We start from the raw sequence: 21,332 nt of genomic DNA, 5'->3' as shown, positions 1-21,332 counted from the left end.
TGCCAAGATTTTGTATCAAGCTAATTCTAGACAAGCAGCTCTCATCTGGGACTTATTTTTGCCTCCCAGGTTTCACTTGGCAATACCCAGAGATAATTTTGATTGTCACAACTTGTGGTGAAGGTACTATTGGCATTTAGTGAGTAGAAGTCAAGGATGGTGATGAATATCCTGTATTGTACAGGACAGCATTCCAAAACAGATCATTATCTGGTCAAAAATGTTAATAGTGAGAAATCCTGTTCTACCTTCATAAAATTGCATAATATATCTAAAATTGAAATTATTTGTTTTATAGAACTCATCAATGAAGATATAGAGGCTAAGAGTTTTTTTGTGAAAATATGTTTGTCCTTCTGTTTTTCTTTGGTTATAGAAGAAGTCTGGTTTCTTTTGGGGGAAGTTTTCATAAATCATATTTTCCTGATAATTAGTTTGCTTCATCTAATATTTAAAATTTATTGTCTAAAGATGTTTATTGTTTACCTTAACAACTTTTAAATATCTACAGTACCTGTAGTGATTTCTCCTTTTTATATTTCATATTTTTTCATTTGTCTCTATTATGTTTTTGTTTATTTGTTTCTCTTGTCAGTGTAACTAAGGTTTCTCTGTTTTATCAGTTTTTCAAAAAACTGTTGATCCTTTTGTTGCATATTTATTTTCCATTTCATTGTCTTTTCACTTATGTTTACTATTTCCTGTTTACTGTCCTTTTAAGATTTATTTTTCTGTTTTTTAAAAGTTCTTAGGATAGATACTTGGTTCACTAGAGTTAACATTTTATATTTTCTACTATAAGTATTTTAAGGCTATAGCTCTCCCTCTGGTTTTACTTATAGTTGCATGCTATTTATATTATACATTTTTAGTGAGCTTGAAAATATTATGTGTTCTGTAACTGGTGTACAGTATCATCTATATCTCAGTAGCTCCAGTATATACTAATTATACTATTAAACTCTTCTAAATAAATAACTCTTTATGATTTATATAAAATATATGTCATCTCTCATTGTGATTGTGAATTGCCAATTTCTTCTTGAAGATATCTCAATTATTTCTATACATATTGAGACTGCATTATTAGTTATATTTTAAGTTTAAAATTATGTCTCAAACTGATAAGCAACTTCAGCAAAGTCTCAGGATACAAAATCAACGTGCAAAAATCACAAGCAGTCCTATACACCAATAACAGACAAACAGAGAGCCAAAACATAAGTAAACTCCCATTCACAATTGCTACAAAGACAAAAATATACCTAAGAATACAACTGACAAGGGATGTGAAGGACCTCTTCAAGGAGAACTACAAACCACTACTCAAGAAAGTATGATAGGTCACAAAAAAATGGAAAAACATTCATGCTCATGGATAGGAAGAGTCAATATTGTGAAAATGGCCAACCTACCCAAAGTAATTTATAGCTTTGATGCTATTCCCATCAAGCTACCATTGACTTTCTTCACAGAATTGGAAAAAATTACTTTAAATTCCACATGGAACCAAAAAAGAGCACACATAGCTGAGACAATCCTAAGCAAAAAGAACAAAGCTGGAGACATCGTGCTACCTGATTCCAAACTATACTACAAGACCACAGTAACAAAAACAGCATGGTACTAGTACCAAATCAGATACATACACCAATGGAACAGAACAGAGGCCTCAGAAATAACCCCACACATCAACAACCATCTGATCTTTGACAAACCTGACAAAAACAAACAATGGGGAAAGGATTCCCTATTTAATAAATTGTGTTGGGAAAACTGCCTAGCTATATGCAGAAAACTGAAACTGGATCCTTCCTTATGCCTTACACAAAAATTAACTCAAGATGGATTAAAGACTTAAACGTAAGACCTAAAACCATAAAAACCCTAGAAGAAAACCTAGCCAATACCATTCAGGACATAGGCATGGGCAAATACTTAATGACTAAAACACCAAAGGCAATGGCAGCAAAAGCCAAAATTGATAAATGGGATCTCATTAAACTAAACAGCTTCTGCACAGAAAAGAAACTATCATCACGGTGAACAGGCAACTACAGAATGAGAGAAAATGTTTGCAATCTATCCATCTGACAAAGGGCTAATATCCAGAATCTACAAATAACTTAAACAAATTTACAAGAAAAAAAATCAAAAAGTGGGCTATGGATATGAACAGACACTCTCAAAAGAGGACATTTATGCAGCCAACAAAAATATGAAAGAAGAGTTCATCATCACTGGTCTTCAGAGAAACACAAATCAAAACCACAATGAGATACCATCTCACACCAGTTAGAAAGGCATTCATTAAAAAGGCAGGAAACAACAGATGCTGGAGAGGATATGGAGAAACAGGAACACTTTTACATTGTTGGTGCGAGTGTAAATTAGTTCAACCATTTTGGAAGACAGTGTGGCGATCCCTCAAGGATCTAGAACTAGAAATACAATTTGATCCAGCAATTCCATTACTGGGTATATACCCCAAGGATTATAAATCATTCTACTATAAAGACACATGCACATATCTGTTTATGCGGCACTGTTCACAATAGCAAAGACTTGGAACCAATCCAAATGCCCATCAGTGATAGACTGGACAAAGAAAATGTGGCACATATACACAATGGAATACTATACAGCCATAAAAAAGGATGAGTTCATGTCCTTTGCAGGGACATGGATGAAGCTGGAAACCATCATTCTCAGCAAACTAACACAAGAACAGGAAACCAAACACTGCATATTCTCACTCATAGGTGGGAGTTGAACAACGCAAACACATGGACGCAGGGAAGGGAACATCACACACTGGGACCTGTTGCGGGGTGGGGGGCTAGGGGAGGGATAGCATTGGGAGAAATAACTAATGTAGATGACAGGTTGATGGGTGCAGCAAACCACCATGGCACGTGTATACCTATGTAACAAACCTGCACGTTCTGCACATGTACCCCAGAACTTAAAGTATAATAAGAAAAAAAGTTATTTTACTTATGGATGAATTCAACTTATTAATATTATGAACTACCTATATCTAGTAATGCTTTTGGTTAAAAGTATATAGTGAGAGGAAAAACATTCCTGTTTACCCAGTCACCGCACCTGGCCTGTATCATTAGGTTTTAAACTTATTGCAAATCACAAGTGGTTGGATTCTTTTCAGTTTGGTTGATTTTTTCGAATTAAGTAAGTTTTTATTACTTTAATTGGAATATAATATCTAATATATTGGAATTTGGATCAAACATCTTATTACAAGCTTCCCATTTCCAAAATATTTTGTGCCATGTTTTCCTTCCTTTCTGCTTTTGGAATTGTTGAGACTAATTTTTTAGCCATCTCCTGACTTATCCTTTCATGATTTTGTACATCTTTTTTCTTTTTTTGAGATGAAATCTCACTCTGTCTCCCAGGCTGAAGTGCGGTGGTATAATCTCAGCTCACTGCAAACTCCACCTCCCGGGTTCAAGCAGTTCTTCTACCTCAGTCTCCCGAGTAGCTGGGATTACAGGCACGCACCACTACACCCAGCTAATTTTTGTATTTTTAGCAGAAATACGGGGTTTCGCCATGTTGGCCAGGCTGGTCTCGAACTCCTGACCTCAGGTGAGCTGGTCTACTTGGCCTCCCAAAGTCCTGGGATTACAGGCATGAGATTTTGTACATTTTATAAGCAAATATCATCAAACATGGCTATGTTAAGCAGTTAATGTTTGTTTAAATTCACTAACAAATTTATCACATTAGTGTCCATCATTTTTTCATCTCAGATTTGATTGTCCATCTGTTATCACTTTGCTCATTATATACTATTTACTATTTATTTATTTATCTCTAGTTAGGGTCTGTTGATGTAAACTCAGCTTACATGTTTCAGAAAATATCTTCATATTGCTATCATAAGATATTTTTACTCAGTGTAGAACTTCTAGTTGACATTCCTTTTTTCTCTGGGCATATTGAAGATATTATTCCGCTGTATTTAACTTTTAGTTTTGCCAATGAGATGTCAGCTGTCAGTGTGTTATTTCCTAGAAGATAATTTCTCTTTCTCTCTTTCTCCATAGCTGTTTTTTCTTTTTATTATTGGAGTTTTGTGTTTTAATTCTATTATATTTATATTGTTTAGTATTTATTGGATTTGTTAAATATACATACAGATACACACACACACACACACACACACACACACACACACACATAGATGTCTTTCTTCGATTCTGGAGAATTCTCAGCCATTTTTATTAAAATATTGTCTCTGCCACTTTTTCTTTTCTTCTCTGGAATAAACATAGATATTTTTCTCTCTATCCTCTATGCATCTTAGCTTCCTTTTATATTTTCATCATTCTTCCTCCTTTTACTTTATTCTTGATAATTTCTCAGATCCCTGCTCCACTTTGATAACTTTCTCTTCTGTTATGTGCACTAAAGTTTTAAGTTTCAAATAATGTATTTTTTTAATTTCTGGAATTTCTATTTGCTGCTGCAAAATCTGTGTTTTTCTTTAAGGATGTTTGTCCTCTGCACATATTCAAGCTTCCATTTTATTTTGTTTTAAAATTAAGCAGTTATTTTTTACTTTCCCTACTGCCTAGTTGTTTTGCTTTTAGTTGTATTTTATTTTGACTTTAGAATGTACATTTGGTTTTGTATGCTTCTATTTCTTTAGTGAAATTTCCTGTTATTTAAGTTGTCATCACATCTTTCCTTTAATTCACTCAATAGAGCTTACTTTAGTTCTTTTACTAAATCTATAATAAGTGCTTAAAATCATTGTCTGCTAAATTCATTATCTGTGTCCCCTTGGAGTTAAATTTATAATGGCTGATTTTTCCCTGAGTAGTGTAGATCATTCTTTTTATTTCTTTGCCTGATATGTATGCACTTTGTTAACTGGACAAAGCTAGTCAACCAGGAATGTGTGAAGAGCTTCTCTCTTTTCTTCTGTGGCTCTCACAGGATCACCCCATAAAACATATGATGGCCCACTGCCCACCCCCATCAGCATCATAAACTTCGGCTCCCAGAACTGTTGGTTTTTCTCATTCATTTGGTAGCAAGTTTGTTACTTTCACTGACAATACTACTGTGCATGTTCACCCTCCATTTAAAATTGGGCCTACTCTTGCTGGAAGACATAGCCCTAGTTTTCCTGGCCAGCCCACACTGGTAACTCTACTGTTTTTGTTGCTGGAGCTGGTAGAGGGTGGATGGCAGCAGCTCCATGCAAAAGGATTGCAGACTCTGCAGCTCCTACTCAAAGTTCTAGCAACTTTTCATGACTAGCCAATGCTCAGGATTTTTTGTTTTTCTTTGATAAGTTGCTGGAGCTGCAAAATGGTTGTTTTGACCATTTGGAGCAATTTGATCATTGCTTTTAGGGGTGGGAATTCACCATAATCTTCATTCTACCATAGTCTTACATTAGATATCTAAGTTGCTTTAAAAGTAAATAGTTATTCTGTAAACTCATTCTAGTTATTTCTGTATCTGAAATCTTTACAGATCTTTTAAAACCCTCTGTTCATTTCTGCTGGTTCTTGCTCATGGTATCCTGTGTATTTAAAAAATGTATTTTTGTCTTTGAAATATTTCTTGGAGGAAATTACTTGAGGCCTTAGACGAAGATTGTTTCTTCCAGAGATTTGCTTTTGCTTTTATTGGATATCTGAAGGTACCACCAGCCTAGTGACACTCAGAGTTAAGTTTTTTGCCTGAGGTATTTATGGTTCATGAATGGTATGAATTTGGGATATAAATCTAAGTAAGGGCTGACTTGCATGTCCTGGTTTCAGTAAATATTTTCTCCATTCTGCTCTTCATCAATGCTGAGAAGCATTTACTTTTATGACCCTCAAGGTGGATGGGAAAAGGGTTTGGTTACCATACCAACTTACAGTGAGGATGTAGTTGTGTGGGCACCTCCTTTTAGATTCTAAACTAGGGTAGATTTGGGACTTACTGTTGTTGTTTTCTGTTCGGTCTGTAAGAGCCGTCTATAGGATCTAAAGTTCAGCAAATTGGCAAATGGCAAAGGCCGACTTCAAGTTCCCTTTTTAATTCTTTGAGTTCTTATTTTACTCTATTTTTTTTTCACTTTTTGCGTAAGAATATCTTACACTTTTGTGACATTTGGATGAATTTTAGAAACTATGTATGTATTTGTATTTATAGTTATAGTCCAGAATTTTTATTGTGTCAGCGGCAGGATCAGTGCAAGTCTCTAGTCTACCATATTACTGGGGTCTTGCCTTTTCTACAAAAGGAAAAGCAAATGAAAATATCTATGTTTTTAACTACTCACCTATAGTGCCTAGCATTATCTGTTATGTGTAATTGATATTCAGTATACATTTTAAAATACATGAACTCTTTTACTTCTTATAGTCAGCAAAATATACCTTTAACGTCAATGTATAATGTCTTTTATTGTAGATAATCTAGTCTCACCTTTATATGATTCTTAAATGGCCTCATTAATATTTGTATCATAAGCACTTATAGCCTCTACTTCTGTTTGTGAATAACTCCAGTGATCAGTAACTCCTTTCCTCCTTTAGGGGCCAATTCTATTTCTAGTTAGTTCTACTTTTTGAGAAATGCCATTTATGCTGATCTGAAAAACCCTGTAAGAAAGATGTAATACACGTAAATATCTGCATTTCAAAGCAATGCATACATGCAATTGGTAAGATAAGAACTAAGTGCAGAGGCCAGAGAAGGCCCATTCTGGTTGAGATGATGAAGAAAAGTACAGTAGAGAAAGGATGAAGTTTGTTATTAAAAGATAAAAAGGACTTCAATAGAGAATAGAGATACAGAAAGGGCAAGTCAATGAGTGAAAGCAATGAAAGAGTAGTGGTAGAAAAATGTTACTCATGTTTGGAGAATTTTAAGTAATGTGAAAAATTTTGTGTAGGGTAAAGTTGGAAAGGTAGTTCCAACTCCTTTAGAATCAACTTCATAGAGAACTTCGAAAGTTTCCAATAATTGTTGTTGTTTGTTACAGTAGAAGGGTCTGCTTTAATAATACTAATTACCTATTGCTGTCTAAAATACATTAGATCATTGAGCGTCTGAAAACAAGAAAACATATTAGGAATAGTTATCAGAGTCTGAGCTTGAGGTTATCAAAAATTGGATAGAGGCACTTGTACTGAGAATTGAAGTAAAGAAATGGATTTAGGAAATACCATGATAGAGAACATGTCTTGAGTCCTGATTAGATGTAGAAAGGAGAAAGAGAAAAAACACTAAAATTTAACTGGGATTTTGGGAGGAGTAACAAGAAAACATGTTGTCTCACAGCTAGAGAATACAAACTTGGAAATATTTTGAGAGTGAAGATGATGAATTCATCTTTTATATATGCTGAGTTCAAGACACATAGATAAGAATGTACACTTCTTCTGTAAGAAGACATATAAGACTGTAATCCATGAGAGAGGGAAGTCTAAGATGACATGTTTGGGAATCCTTTATATGGACATGATAGGTGAAGCCAAAGAGAACAATGAAATGATTCATGTTGAGTTATTTGACATTTTAAAAAGTATATAAGTATTTTAATAGTGTGACCATTTGTGTCTGGAAATTTTGAAAAGCACAAAGATCTACAATGATTTATTGAACTCTATACTGATCCGTAGGAAGTTTTTGACATGGGAAATTGTGCTAATGAGTATTTGGAAACAAGAAGTGTATTAAGTAAGGATTTACAAGATCATTAGACTTTCATTTTGCAGACTCAATCAGATATGTTCACTATAGTCTCCTGTTGGCATAATTGGTTTCCTGAGGACTTATTACCTGTAGATGCATAATTTTTCATTCCAACAATGTTCTGCATTCCTTTTGGACTTTCCTGTCTTGAGGATCTCTTTAAAGAGCTAAAACCTCAGGAACTTCTTCTACTTGTTTGTTTAAAGTCAGGATGAGAGACAGAATAAAGCATCCAGCCATGATGGTTTTTTCCCAGGTTCTTGTCTCATGCTAAGCCCTTTATGGTACGATGTGCCTCTCAAAGAGAATGCAGATCTAATACTATTGCACCACTCTGAAGGAAGCATGAGGAGAAGGCAGAAGAGCTGTGAAGAGAAAAACAATCCTGATACTTTTATTATTCTCAACAAAGGAGCATATTTTCTAGAGTAACCTAATTTTGTGTCTTTGGTTCTTGGCAGATAGTAATGTCCTGGGTTCTTGGAAGTAGAAGGTAGATGGATATAGAGATAACAGGGATACAGATAGAGATGGAGAGATATTATTTACCTTTATGACTGTGTATTAGGGAAATAGCAGTGTTGAGAAAATATATCGGTTGATGCTGTGAGTCAGTAGTTGAAAAAATTGGCCACCTCTTGGAGTAATTTGCATAGCTCTTCAAATAATAATCACATGGACCACATTTCTGAAGAGTCTAACTCAGTAAGTCTAAGCTGGAGTACTCCCTGTGAACAAGGTTTTGCCTTGTCCACAGGTAGTACATTCTAAGACCCTCAGTGGATGCATGAAACTATGAATAGTACTGAGACAACATGTACTACGCATTAACTTCTTTTTCGTTTCTTCACATTTTCATGGATAGTAGATTTGTTCTTATGTGGATCTTAGCAACCTCAGCATTTATGTTTTTTCTTTCCTTATTAAGTTGAGAACTTTCACCTTTTCATGTAAAGAAAGAACTTAGCAACTTCTCTTCGGCATATCTAAATTGCTAGCATCACTACTCTTGTGCTTTGGAGCCATTATTAAGTAAAATGAGGGTTACTTAAATACAAACACTGAGATACCTGCACTGTTAATCTGATAAATGAGACAGCTACTAAGTGACTAATGGGCAGATAGCATAGACAGTATGGACATGCTGGACAAAGACAATCCTCATCTCGGGCAGGATGGAGTGGAAAGGAGAAGGACATTGTGTGATTTCATCACACTACTCAAAATGATCCACAATTCAAAACTTAGGAAGTGTTTATTTATGGAATTTTTCATTAATATTTATAAACTGCAGCTGACCACAAGTAACTGAAACCGTGGGAACAAACACCATGGATAAGCAGAGGACTCCTGTAGGTGTCTAAGATAGACATGGAATAAACCAGTCTACCTGACAAACAAGCTTCCTGAGTGATTCTGAGGGGCAGGGCTCCTGTTAACTTACAGGGCATCCTTGTGCAATTAGAGAGGTACATGATCCTCCATCCCGAGGGCAGATACAAACTTATACCGAGATGCAGAGCTTGGTGAGTACAGTATTGACTAGATTTAAAGTCTTATCTACCTCCTCCCTGATTGAGTACCTGTGTACCATGCATACACTGTACAACCAATAGTATCAGCCCTGCTCATGGGCACTAGTTGTCAGATCTGCTTCTAAAGGTCACTGAATATTAAGGAGTTTCAAGTATAAAAGTCCCCTATGTCTTCCCAAATATCAGCCACAGCCTTGGTATGAAATTCCCTTTGGCAGTGGAAAAAGTCTTTTTCTGTGTCACTGTGCACCGTTTCCCCTATCTAGTTTCATCTTTTCTCACAGACTATCCCCTCTCATGAAATACTCTGACTATTCCAATTGCTGAGATACTTGCTGGCAATGCTCTCTTACTCCTGCCAGCCATTTATCCTGAGATTAGCCTCTCTCAAGAGATAAAGAGGAGTTCATTGGCCTTATTTAAATGAACTTGTAAAATAAACTTATCATATTTTGTTTAATTTGTAGGACACCAACAATGGACTCACTGTATTATATTGTCCCATTACTTTGTCAGGTGAGCTCAGCAGGAATCATGCTTAAAGTGATTTACTGGCACTGCCAAGAGAAATTGAAAGAAGAGTGGGCACTTTCACTATTTTCAGTCAGTGATACCGGTTGTTTCTGAGGGAGATAAAGGTGGCCCGTGCATCAACCACGTAGCGATGTTGCTAAGTTATGAGTCACCTTTAGGCTGATGTTATAAAAAGGATTATCCTATATTTGCAAGTAAGTGATAATGCTTATATTTGCTTTCACTCAACCCACCTCATCTGTGAGAGAATATAAAGGCCTGTGTCATGATAGTAGAAATGAAATGAGACTTGCTCACGTTTTTCCAAATGTTCCCATGTGTTCTTCCATTGAGTCCTGAAACTCTGCCCTAAAGAACTGATTTCTGAATCATAAAGTATTCTAGATCATATTTCATTTGAAAAAACTACGGCTCAGAGGAGTGAATTGCCCAGGGTCATACAGCTACCTGTCCACGAAGCTAAGGCAGAACTCCTGGATTCTAGTCCTATGTACATTTATTATGTCATGTTGCATTTACCCCATTGCTCTTGCTGGTATTCTGTTTAGCAATCAGATAATCTCAGGAGAGACCACATAGTATGTTCTTAACACTTCAGTCTTAATGAGTTATAAACTTCATGATAAAAGAAATCAGAGTAAGACAGAAGAAACCAGGGTAAGATACTATTGGATTCTAAGAAACAAAAAGGAGTAAAGGGGAGGAAAAGGTGAGGAAAGAGAGATTCAAAGTGAAACCTTGGAGTGACAGAGGGAATTTTTGTCCTACCTGATTTTCAGTTTTGCTTTGGGTCAAACTGGCCTTGTAAAATCAAGAGTTGTTCATTAAACTGCCTGCTTCCCAAGGCCAGTGTATTATCACTATGTTTATTATCTGTGAAGCTCTGCGTTACCAGTTCATTTTATTCCTATCCTTTTTATTCTGAGGAAGACAAACAATTGTGCTATCACCCAAGTAGGCAGTGTCATCTGTGAAAATGTGCTGCTTCCAGGAGTTGGGGATCGGTGCTCTTTTTAAAAGAATTTTAAATCAGAGGAGACTGTCAACCATCACAAAGAGGAACTTTTTATTTCCTTGAGTTCCCACTACCTTTTCTAACATGCCACAGCAATCTTCATATAGCTGAAGGAAGTCAGGCATGAAATGGTGTTCTATTTAGTTTAATGGTTAACAGACAGCTTCAACAGCCACATTCAACACATTAGCCTTGTGTTGAAAGACTTGATAATTTTTAATAAGGTCAAAAAGTGTTCTGTATATAACCCTACTGTATAGCAGAAGTATCCTTGGCTGTCTATTTCTTTTCTTTGTCACAAAATACATTGCAGAGTGAGGTTTCATAACAGTGTTTTTTTAGCTTTTGCTTTCACAAAGTGAGTAGCTCATGGTTCCATGGAGTTCAAAAAGAGAATTAAAATGGAAGAACTTCCTCCAAATTTTGAAAAGATCTTAGCTATCTTCTAGTCCAAGTCCTTTTATTTGTTAAAGAAATCAAGTCTAGAAAAGTTGAGTGACTCCAGTGACTCAATTTATTAATGCATAGCTTATTTTTTTCTCCTTCCCTCATTTTCTCCTTTTCCTTCACCTTTTCTCGCTCCTCTTCCTTTTTTTCTTCTTTTGTGCCACTCACCCTTTCATTTCCCTTTCTTCCTCTCTACCCTCCTTCCTTCCTCTTTCCCTCTTTCTTTTCTTTTTTATCTTCTGTCTTTCCTTCCTGTGTTTCTTCTTAATGCTATGATATTATTTTTTACCTCTCTTTCAATTTCATTTTTGTTTTCAGTATAAAAGGCTGCTTCTCCTCACACCCACACAGTGGCTATTTTCCTACGAGATGAAACGCCATTTTCCTGGAAAAGAAGAGAAAGCAATGTGTAATACCTGATTTTCTCTTATTTTCTAATTATTATGTTTCCTAGTCCCAACATGTCTAACTTCTAAGTTTAACTCTAAACATCTAAGTTCTCAGGGCATCATGTTTCTTTTGGTATTCATTTATTTACTAGGTGAATAAATAGTTTGCTCTAAGATTACATTAAAACTTCATCTTCCATCTGATAGAATTAAGAAAACTCGAAGAAAGAGCATAATTATTGATTATTTTGACTAAACCATGAAATATCTTTCAAATATGGATTATTACAATTATTTTCCATGGATGTTTAGCATTATTATCTCATGTAAGTCTTGTTATCATCTTCTGGGGATAATATAAAGAATATAACATTATCTTAATTTTCATAAATGAGAAAACAGATTTCTAAGATTTCACATGACTTGGTAAAGGTCATATGTCTCAGCATTAGACCCATATTGGAAATCAGACTTTCTAACACCCAGCTCAATATTCTTTCACTGTACCAAACACTTCTCCTCATGACAGTAACTTCTGTTTGATTATGTACTTAATCAGAAGCTGTGACAGAGAAACTGGGCTGAGAAAGAGTCTTGAGAGGGTGAGACATGGTACAGCATTGTGGAGGAGAATGGAAGAGAGGATTGTCTCATTTAACTTTAGGTCTGTACAGAGATAGTGGCAAGATAGAAGAGAAGTACCTGGTTTATACGAGAGGCTCCACATCATTATGAAACTGCAGATTTGATTAGTCCAGAAAATTTATTTCAAGGTTGGAGGTAAGCACCATAGACAGCTCAAAACAAGCAAAGGACTGAAGCAAAGGGAACCCATGATACAGATCAACGAATCTGACAGTGGGAAAAATAGTAACCAGGACAAATAAAATTATATAGTACTATGGAAGGATTGGATCTTTCTGCTTTTTGGTCTTAGGTAAATTGCCTATTCAAACAAATTTTCGTGTGTGTGTGTGTGTGTATATATAATTTATTTTCTTCTTTTGCATAATCTGCATCAATGAAGGGCTTCCAATATGTTCAGTGCAATATGATCAGTTCCATGAATGATATCCTTGCATGCTGCATTCTCAGATTCTTCTCATTCTAGGGCTCTGTGTCAGAAACTGTTGTGTGGAACAAGACCCACTAACTTGGGACTTAGCAAGTGTTTACTTGACTTTGCATTGGCTTCATATAGGCTAGCATCTTGTAGATTAACAATTTACTCCAAGAACAATGACATGTCACAGCACTGCTTAAGATGCAAGTAACATTTTCCTTCACTTGGAGGGCCCATTTAACAAGATGATCTAAGGATATGGTTTGAGTGTATGCTATCTCATGAGCTATCACTGTAGGTTTATGTGACTAATTTTATTAAATATACAATAATTAATGTTTCCAAAAGGTATTAGTCTCTCTTTTAAAGTAACAATCATGGGAAGCTATAAGCAAGTTTAAATAATATACTCATTTTGGGAACTCTTTTGGAATAATTTTAAAAATGTACCAGAGTGCTTTTATTGGAACTTGAACTCTAAGTGCCCACCTAATGCCTGTTGGTTAATATAACTTATATCATACGATCATAATAAGGAGGACAATAGATAAAGTTCTTCTAAAAACTCCAGTGATTCTACTAAACCCTGTTCACTTCCTTTGTTGCAAGTCAGAGAACACAGTTTCTGGTCTAAACTATTTCATTAATTGTGTAGTTTGAGACAAGTGTTTTAACCACTCAATATCTTTATCTAAAAATTGGATTACATGATCTCTTAGTTTCCTCCCAGCTCCATCAGTCTGTGTTTCTATGGTCCACTTGATGTCAAAGTCAGTATTCAAAGTCAGGTTCACTTTGGGAAAGTGTGATCTATTTTTTAAAGGTTGTCTAGGTTCACAAGTTTAATGGAACCCTGCCTGTGCCTTGGAAATACTGACTATGATGGTTAAGCCATTTTATAATATGCAGGTTTAAAGTGATCTAATAACTTCTCACAATATAAAAGAACTTAAAAATATTTTTTTTTAAATTTTGAACATAAGGAAATTTACCAACTTTAATTCCACTGGGTAGAATTAAATCTGCAAATAAGTGGCTAATTGTATGTACTTATTGTCAATTGGGACTTCAGTAAAGAGCACTGCCAAGCTGTATGCTTTGGATAAGACAAGTAGTGTGGAAAGAAGGAGCAGGGGAGCAGAAAAAAAAATAAATAAGAATAATGAAATGATTGACGAGTTTTGAATATCCAGGAGAATTATTCAAATAAATAGCACTGACACATTTTTAAACAATCATAGATAGATTCAAGTAAACATGAACAGAAAAATAAACAGAAAGGAGAAAACTCATCCTGTGACAGTCTGTACATTTTTTTAACCTAAAACATCATTGGGAATAAACACAAAAATGGAATATAACTTAAATATTAACAGAGGTCATCGTACCTAATGAGAATAAAAAATAACAAGCTCAGTTAACCCACTCCCTACCCTCCATTCTATGAGATGCCTCATGTCTTTTCTAAGACTTTGGGAACATTTCAAGATCTTATAATTTCCAAAAATTCCAGGGTTTTGCAATTTCTTAAGAATCTCTGGTCTGGTGTCTCCCCTCCAGCCAAGCTTGAACAGCGTTATAATGCCCATCTCTTGGTGTATCTCCTTCTTAGGCTTTGTGCTCATGCTCAACGTGGAGCTCAATCTCCTGATGTGGCTATCCATCAAAGCCATTCCATGAAATGTCTACATATACAAAATATTTTGGGAAATATAGTGTTCATGGCAGCAACAACAAAAATTTAAATCTTTCACATAGCTATTGTGGTGTTTTGGAGCCGTGCCACCATTTTGGAGCTCTTTCTGTGGTTCTTGGGCATACATTAAGCCCTCTCACTTTCAGGAAAGATCTCCCCCTGCTCAATTCCCCTTCCTCTAACTAGCTACTCTGAGGGTGTATGTCCTCCCTTTAACAAGAATGCAGATTTTAACTTCATGTGGTTGATGGTCAGGTTTTCCAATATCAAATAAAACCTTGCACTGAGTTTAGAGAAGTTGATCAATAACAGCATTAACTAAGTAAACAAAATAATATCTCAGACTGTTGAGTTTGGGAAATGATTCTCGAGTTTGCCTCCTGCAATCTTAACAACTGCACATGGCTATCAGACCATGAAACTACTAGAATGCTTATTGTTTAAACATTTCCCCTCCAACTGCACACACATTTTATCTAGAGATGAATTTAAGCATGGAAACTTTAGTACCGAAATGAAACACTAAACACAAAGTGCCAAGAAGGAAAACACTACTCATCTGAGGAGAACATGGCAGTAATTTAAAATCACATGTTTTTGTCAAATAAATCTTTAGGCCAAAGTGCTGAAGTACTCTCGCATTCTTTGATCCTTTGCAAGAAGACTATAAATGTCAGGAAAGCCAATGACAACAGAAAAAAAATCTACATTATTATGCCTAAATTATCATTTGATTCTTTTAAAATGGTCTTGCCATGTTATATTATTTCTTAACACACCAAGATACATGCTACATTGGATTATAAATTACTTTGAATCTCAGAATCCAAATTTGCAAAGTGCCGTGAGTTGTCAGACTGCTATACTGATTAAATGAGCAATCTAAACATTTGCATGAAGAAGAATTCCTAGGGCAATACTCAACTAGAAAACAAGTTAGAAAGAGAATAACATGACTAAGAGCTGTGAGTGGGAATCACCACCAAGAAAGTGGCAATGCTGTGTCACAAATTTGGGGCTGTGGCTATGTATGAAAACCAGCAGGCAGGTATTAGAGAGAGTGAATGGTGAAAGAAAGGAGGAAGAGAGTGAGACTTAGAGGGTAGAAGGAGAAGACTGGAGGATGAACGTGGTTCTGAGTGAGAACATAATTACCATGTAAGTGGTCACAGCCTCCCTTCCTCAGAAAGAATTTTGAGTGTCAGTATAGATTCCCTTTCTTCTCATATCATTTCCCAACAATGTTGCCAGTATCTTCCTTGCTCCACTCATTTTCTATCCAAATAGTATGTCAAGTTAGAGTGTCAACTTTTGATACATGGCCCCTAGTGGAGTTAGTTCAGTTGGCAAGACTAAGAAAGAGTTGAACAGCCTGTAATCCCAGCACTTTGGGAGGCTGAAGCAGGGAGATCATGAGGTCAAGAGATCAAGACCATCCTGGTCAGCATGGTAAAACCCCATCTTTACTAAAAATACAAAAATTAGCGGAGAGTCCCAGCTACTCAGGAGGCTGAGGCAGGAGAATGGCTTGAACCTGGGAGGCAGAGGTTGCAGTGAGCCGAGATCATGCACTTCAGCCTGGTGACAGAGTGAGACTCCATCTCAAAAAAAAAAAAAAAAAAAATGAGTTGAATAATTCTGAAAAATTCTTTAATTGGACTATGAAGTGAGTAAAAAAAATAAAACAGCCTCAGGCCACCGTAATTTTACCTGTGAAAGCCACCATCCTTAAATAAAAACAGGGCTTAGAATAGAACATCTGGTCTGTTTGCATCTTTTGACACACCTGGTGTAGCTAATATCCTTTACCCACGATGTTGATGCCTGCAATCTTAATGTTTCAAGGAAGAGTTAGAGTGAGAAATGTGAGTGGCAACAAATCTGTGCTGTTTTTCATGGAGCTGCAACCAGGCATTCTTTTGCCAAAGGAAGGACAGAGTTAAGTTAATTAAAATGGCTAATATTGACTAGAGATAAGATTTTGTATTCCAGCAGGTGCTCTTTAAATTTACCTACTTATACGTTATGATTAATCATCTTCTCTAAAGAATCTATATATTTCAAAATTGCAATTACCTTTATATATTTGACTAATTTTATACAATATCAAATTATGGATTTTGTACACATTGTTCTCCAAAATTGCTAGACAGATGTGACAAAGTCAAAATTATTAAACTTAATCTATCTTAAATGGTCAAAAATGATTACATTGTAGGTTTAATTGGAATTAGAGAAAGGGAATTTCATAAGTACACTATTGTCTTAGTCAGTTTGGGCTGTCATAATAGAAAACCTTAGACTGGATAATTAATAAATAATAGACATTTATTTCTTACAGTTCTGAACACTGGGAAGTCCAAGAGCAAGGCGCCAACAGATTCAATGTCTGGTGAGAACTACTCTGCTTCCAAGATGGCACTTTCTTACTGCATTCTCACACAGAAGAAGAGACAAGTACTGTGTCCTGCCATGGTGGAAAGGCAAAAAGGAGCCAAACAGGCTCCCTCAAGGCCTTTTTTTTTTGACAGAGCCTTGCTCTGTCTCCGGACTGGAGTACAGTGGCGTGATCTCGACTCACTGCAACCTCCACATCCCAGGTTCAAGCAATTCTCCTGCCTCAGCCTCCTGAGTAGCTGGGATGACAGACATGTGCTACTACACCCGGATAATTTTTTGTATTTTAGTAGAGATGGGATTTCACCATGTTGACCAGGATGGTCTCGATCTCTTGACCTCATTATCCTCCCACCTCGGCTTCCCAAAGTGCTGGGATTACAGGTAAGAGCCACCGCGCCTGGCCCTCAAGACCTTTTATGAAAGTACTAATCCCATTCCTGAAGGCAGAGACCTCATGACCTGATAACCTCCTAAAGGCCTCACCTCTTAATACCTTCACACTGAGGATTAAGTTTCAGCATGAATTTTGGAGGGAAACAAACATTCAGACCATAGCACTTACCAATCTTTACGGGGCTACTGCCCTCAAAGTGCACTCAATTTACATCATATCAATTGCTATACCACTTAATTGACATTGTTTTCATCATGTAATTTTTTTCCACTTTTCTCTGCTTTTTTCCTGCCATTATTTTTTAGCATTGCTATTAAATATATGCATTAAAACATCATTATCATGTTACATTTCTTTTAACAAATATTTAACGAATTTCTCCCCTTCATTGCCTGCAGGATAAAGATCCATTACTTGGCTTTTAAAACTCTACAGGACATAGTCCCATGTGAAACACCATCTTTTTATGGGTTATAGTAACAAAATTGGTGCAAGCCTCGTAAGAATGCTGACCTGAGAACCTAGTCAAGGTAACTTAATTTTTTTATCCCATGGATAAAATATAATTCTATATCTCAGTTTTTAAGTTTCCACATGATTGCCTCCTACCTAATCCTTTATCAGCTGTGACCCAACTTCCCATACTTTATCCAGTACACTTATGTGTAGCATTAATGACATTTTGGTCAATTATGGCCCACGTATATGAAGGTAGTCCCATAATGTTATAATGGAGTTGACAAATTTCTATTGTCTAATGACATCATCATTGTCATGTCATAGTACAAGACATCAGTAACATGTTTGTGGTGATGCTGGTGTGAATAAACCTACTGTGATGCCAGTTGCATAAAAGTCTAACATATACAATTAGGTACAGCACCTAATAATTGATAACATACATAAACAACTATGTTACTGGCTTATACTTTTTATTGTAATTTTAGAGTGTACTGCTTCTACTTTAAAAAAAAGTGTTAAATGTAAAGCTGCCTCCAGCAATTCCTTCAAGAGGTATTCTAGAAAAAGGCATTATTATAGGACATGAAATCTCCATGCATGTTACTACCTCTGAAAATCTTTCAGTGGGACAAGATGTGGAGGTAGAAGATAGTGATATTAATGATCTTGACCTTATATAGGCCTGGGCTATGGTGTGTGTTTTTGCCTTAGTTTTTAATAAAAATGTTTAAAAAGTAAAAATATGTTTTATAAATAGGAAAAACCTTATAGAATAAGAATATAAAGGAAGAAAGTATTTTTGGACAGCTGTGCCGTATGTTTGTGTTTTAAGCCAAGTATTATAACAAAAGAGTCAGAGTTAAAAAATTAAAATGTTTACAAAGTGAAAAAGTTACAGTAAGCTGAGGTTAATTTAGTACTGAAGAAAGAAATTTTAAAAATAAATTTGGCTTAAGTGTACAGTGTTTATAAAGTATACAGTGTGTCCGGTAATGTTCTAGGCCTTCACATTCACTCACCACTCACACACTGACTCACAAAAAGCAACTTCCAATCCTGCCATTTCCATTTATAGTAAGTGCCCTATACAGGTGCATCTTTTTTAAAAATTGTCTTCTATAGTGTATTTTTACTGTACTTTTTCTGTGTTTAGGTATGTTTAGATATACAAATACTTGCCATTGTATTACAGTTGCCTGTACTATTCAGTACAGTAACATATTGTACAGGTCAGTAGCCTAGGAGCAGTAGGCTGTACCATATAGCCTAGGTATGTAACAGGCTATACCATCCAGGTTTGTGTAAGTACACACTATGATGTTAGCACAATGATGAAATAATCTAACGACTCATTTTTTTTTGGGGGAAGTAATCCCTGCTGTTAAACAAAGCATGACTATAGTTAAAACTTCTATTGTTCCCTCTTTGCTCTGGGGCCTTATACCTGCTGATCCTTCTGCCTGAAAGTTTTTACTCCAAGCCTCCTTGTTAGCTCCCTTATTTTAGCCTCCCTCCTACCCCTATTTTATGTATCAAACAACTTCCCCTTTCTCTGAGAATCTTTTATGGATAGCTCAGCTTGGACTAGGTGCACATACCATGTGTTTCCATGCCATCCTGTGCTGCCTTTATTATACAAAGATATTGTCACACTTCATTGTAATTGGTTCCATGCCTTCCCATAGACTGTAAAAAGTTTGGATCACCTTCATTTTATTCATCATTTTATTCCAATATCTCTCTGCATCTCATCGTTTCTGGCTTATAGCATATGAATAAATGCAATTTCCAAGTTAAGGCTATGAAAAAATATTTTTGAGAGCAGAAAGACGTAGCAAAGTCAAAGTGATAAATGCAAATTATAACATCAAAAAAGCAATTTTTCAAACATTGTTTTTGAGTGGAAAGAGTGGCAATGAACAAAGTTCTAAAACCAAGAAGACTTAGCCAAGAATTCTACACTCCATCCCAAAGCAAAGTGGATCTGTATTTCCTCCAGGTTGTTTGAATCCCTCGTATACTATGACTGTAGTTTCTAGTTTATTTCTTTGCTGATTTTGTTTTTCCAGTTTTTAATATTTCGTTTCCTCCATTTACCTGAGTTCTAAATGGCAAAACCACAGCAATTTTCGTTCTTGCCAAATATCTCCTCTGACACAGCTATCTTCCCCCAACCTTAAGTTACTTTCCAAGTATTGATTTTATTGTTGATATTCTTATTATCTCCAGTTTGGTTCTAAGCTCTACCAAGGAAGGAATAGTGCCTTGTGCATTTTGGGGTTCTCGGTTAAATTACCTTGGGTACTGTCCAGCACATGGTTAATAATCAATAAACAAACAGCCTACTGGACTTGCCAGTTTTCCTGGGAGAAGGCGTCTTTTATGCCAGGAACAAAATATATTTTACAAGCAAAGAATGCATAGATAAACTTATTTTAAAAGTTCTATATTTTTATATTACTTATTTGATTTGTTAGTGTTATTCTCTGCTTTATTCCAACAGAATGTGATGTGGGTGAGAAAGGATGATAAAGTCAAAGCTACCTTGGACACTAATCAAAAATTTAGGTTAAACTGTATAAGTTGTCTGAGCATCAATGAGTTATGCAAGCACTCTGGGCTTCAGTTCTCTCACTTGCAAAATAAGAGGCTTGGGTCAGAGAATTTTAATGTCTCCACTAGCTACAACAATTCTATGATTACTTTCGTATTATGCAAACAGAGATCTTTACACCTGCCGAGAATCTCAGTGTTTATCCATGATAGTTAAATAATAATCCATTGATAGTCAAATGCTCTTGTTAAAAGATTTCAGTATGTTTAATGAGTATGTTTATTACCAATTGGAAAACACTGAGCGATATAAAAAAAATTCTATCACTTACCATAGAACTTCCCTTCAGCACAAAAAATCAACCACCAAAACTCTAGTATTATCATGTATCTACAACTCGAATTCAATTTTACTCTGCTGCTGCAAAGGGTTCTACAAAAACACACTGTGCTTGGCTAACCTCTGGACACATAGTCACACCTATTTAATGTGGAGGAGTTTGCAAGTGCCACTTTCCAAAGTACATTGTGGGAAAAGCTTTCAGCAAGATAAGTCACAGCTAAATGCATTCTTGAAGATTAATTATCACTTGGGTCTTTTCAGCTTTCAAATATACAATTGCATTAAGCATAAATTAACTACCTTGGAGCTGCATAATGGACACTGGGTAGAGGACTTTCACCTTTATGTCTTTGGTTGGAATCTATCCCCAGCTTAAGATTGACTGAAAGTCATTATCCTTTGTCAACTGTTCGGTGACTTATGAAATGAGTTATTGGTCTTAGTTAAGATCCTAGCGTAGCCAAAAAGACCTTCACAATTGATGATCATCAGGAACTGCTGGGACTTGAGAAAGAGGGTCAGAGATTGAATTGGTCATGGAAATTGAATTAGCGTTGCCCGGTCCACCTTCCAAATACTCATTGAGGCTGAGTTTTGCCCTTCTCTGGAAAAGAACGGTTTCAGTCTTTAGGGTTGCTGACTGGACGTCTTTCATTAGCATAACATGATGGAGACAATTTATGGCTTTTTCTTCTAGTTAGGGCAGCATAATTCTCCCCAATTCTTTTCTTCACATAAAGAGATATCTGAAGGCTTAGTCAACTGTGGAA

At 35.9% G+C, this 21,332-nt stretch overlaps 1 long non-coding RNA gene across 1 annotated transcript in view; it reads left to right on the top strand.

Moving 5' to 3' along the window:
- The window catches only part of LOC105538283, an 82,326-nt gene that overhangs the window by 48,510 nt on the left and 12,484 nt on the right, over positions 1 to 21,332 (top strand). The window contains exon 2 of the long non-coding RNA XR_001005873.1: positions 16,752 to 16,802. This is a non-coding gene — a long non-coding RNA (uncharacterized LOC105538283). The remainder of the gene's footprint in view (positions 1 to 16,751; positions 16,803 to 21,332) is intronic.

Source organism: Mandrillus leucophaeus, unplaced genomic scaffold, assembly GCF_000951045.1.
Source record: "Mandrillus leucophaeus isolate KB7577 unplaced genomic scaffold, Mleu.le_1.0 Scaffold189, whole genome shotgun sequence".
Lineage (NCBI taxonomy): Eukaryota > Metazoa > Chordata > Mammalia > Primates > Cercopithecidae > Mandrillus > Mandrillus leucophaeus.
The sequence above is the reverse complement of the archived record's forward strand: the minus strand, read 5'-3'. Positions and strand labels throughout refer to the sequence as shown.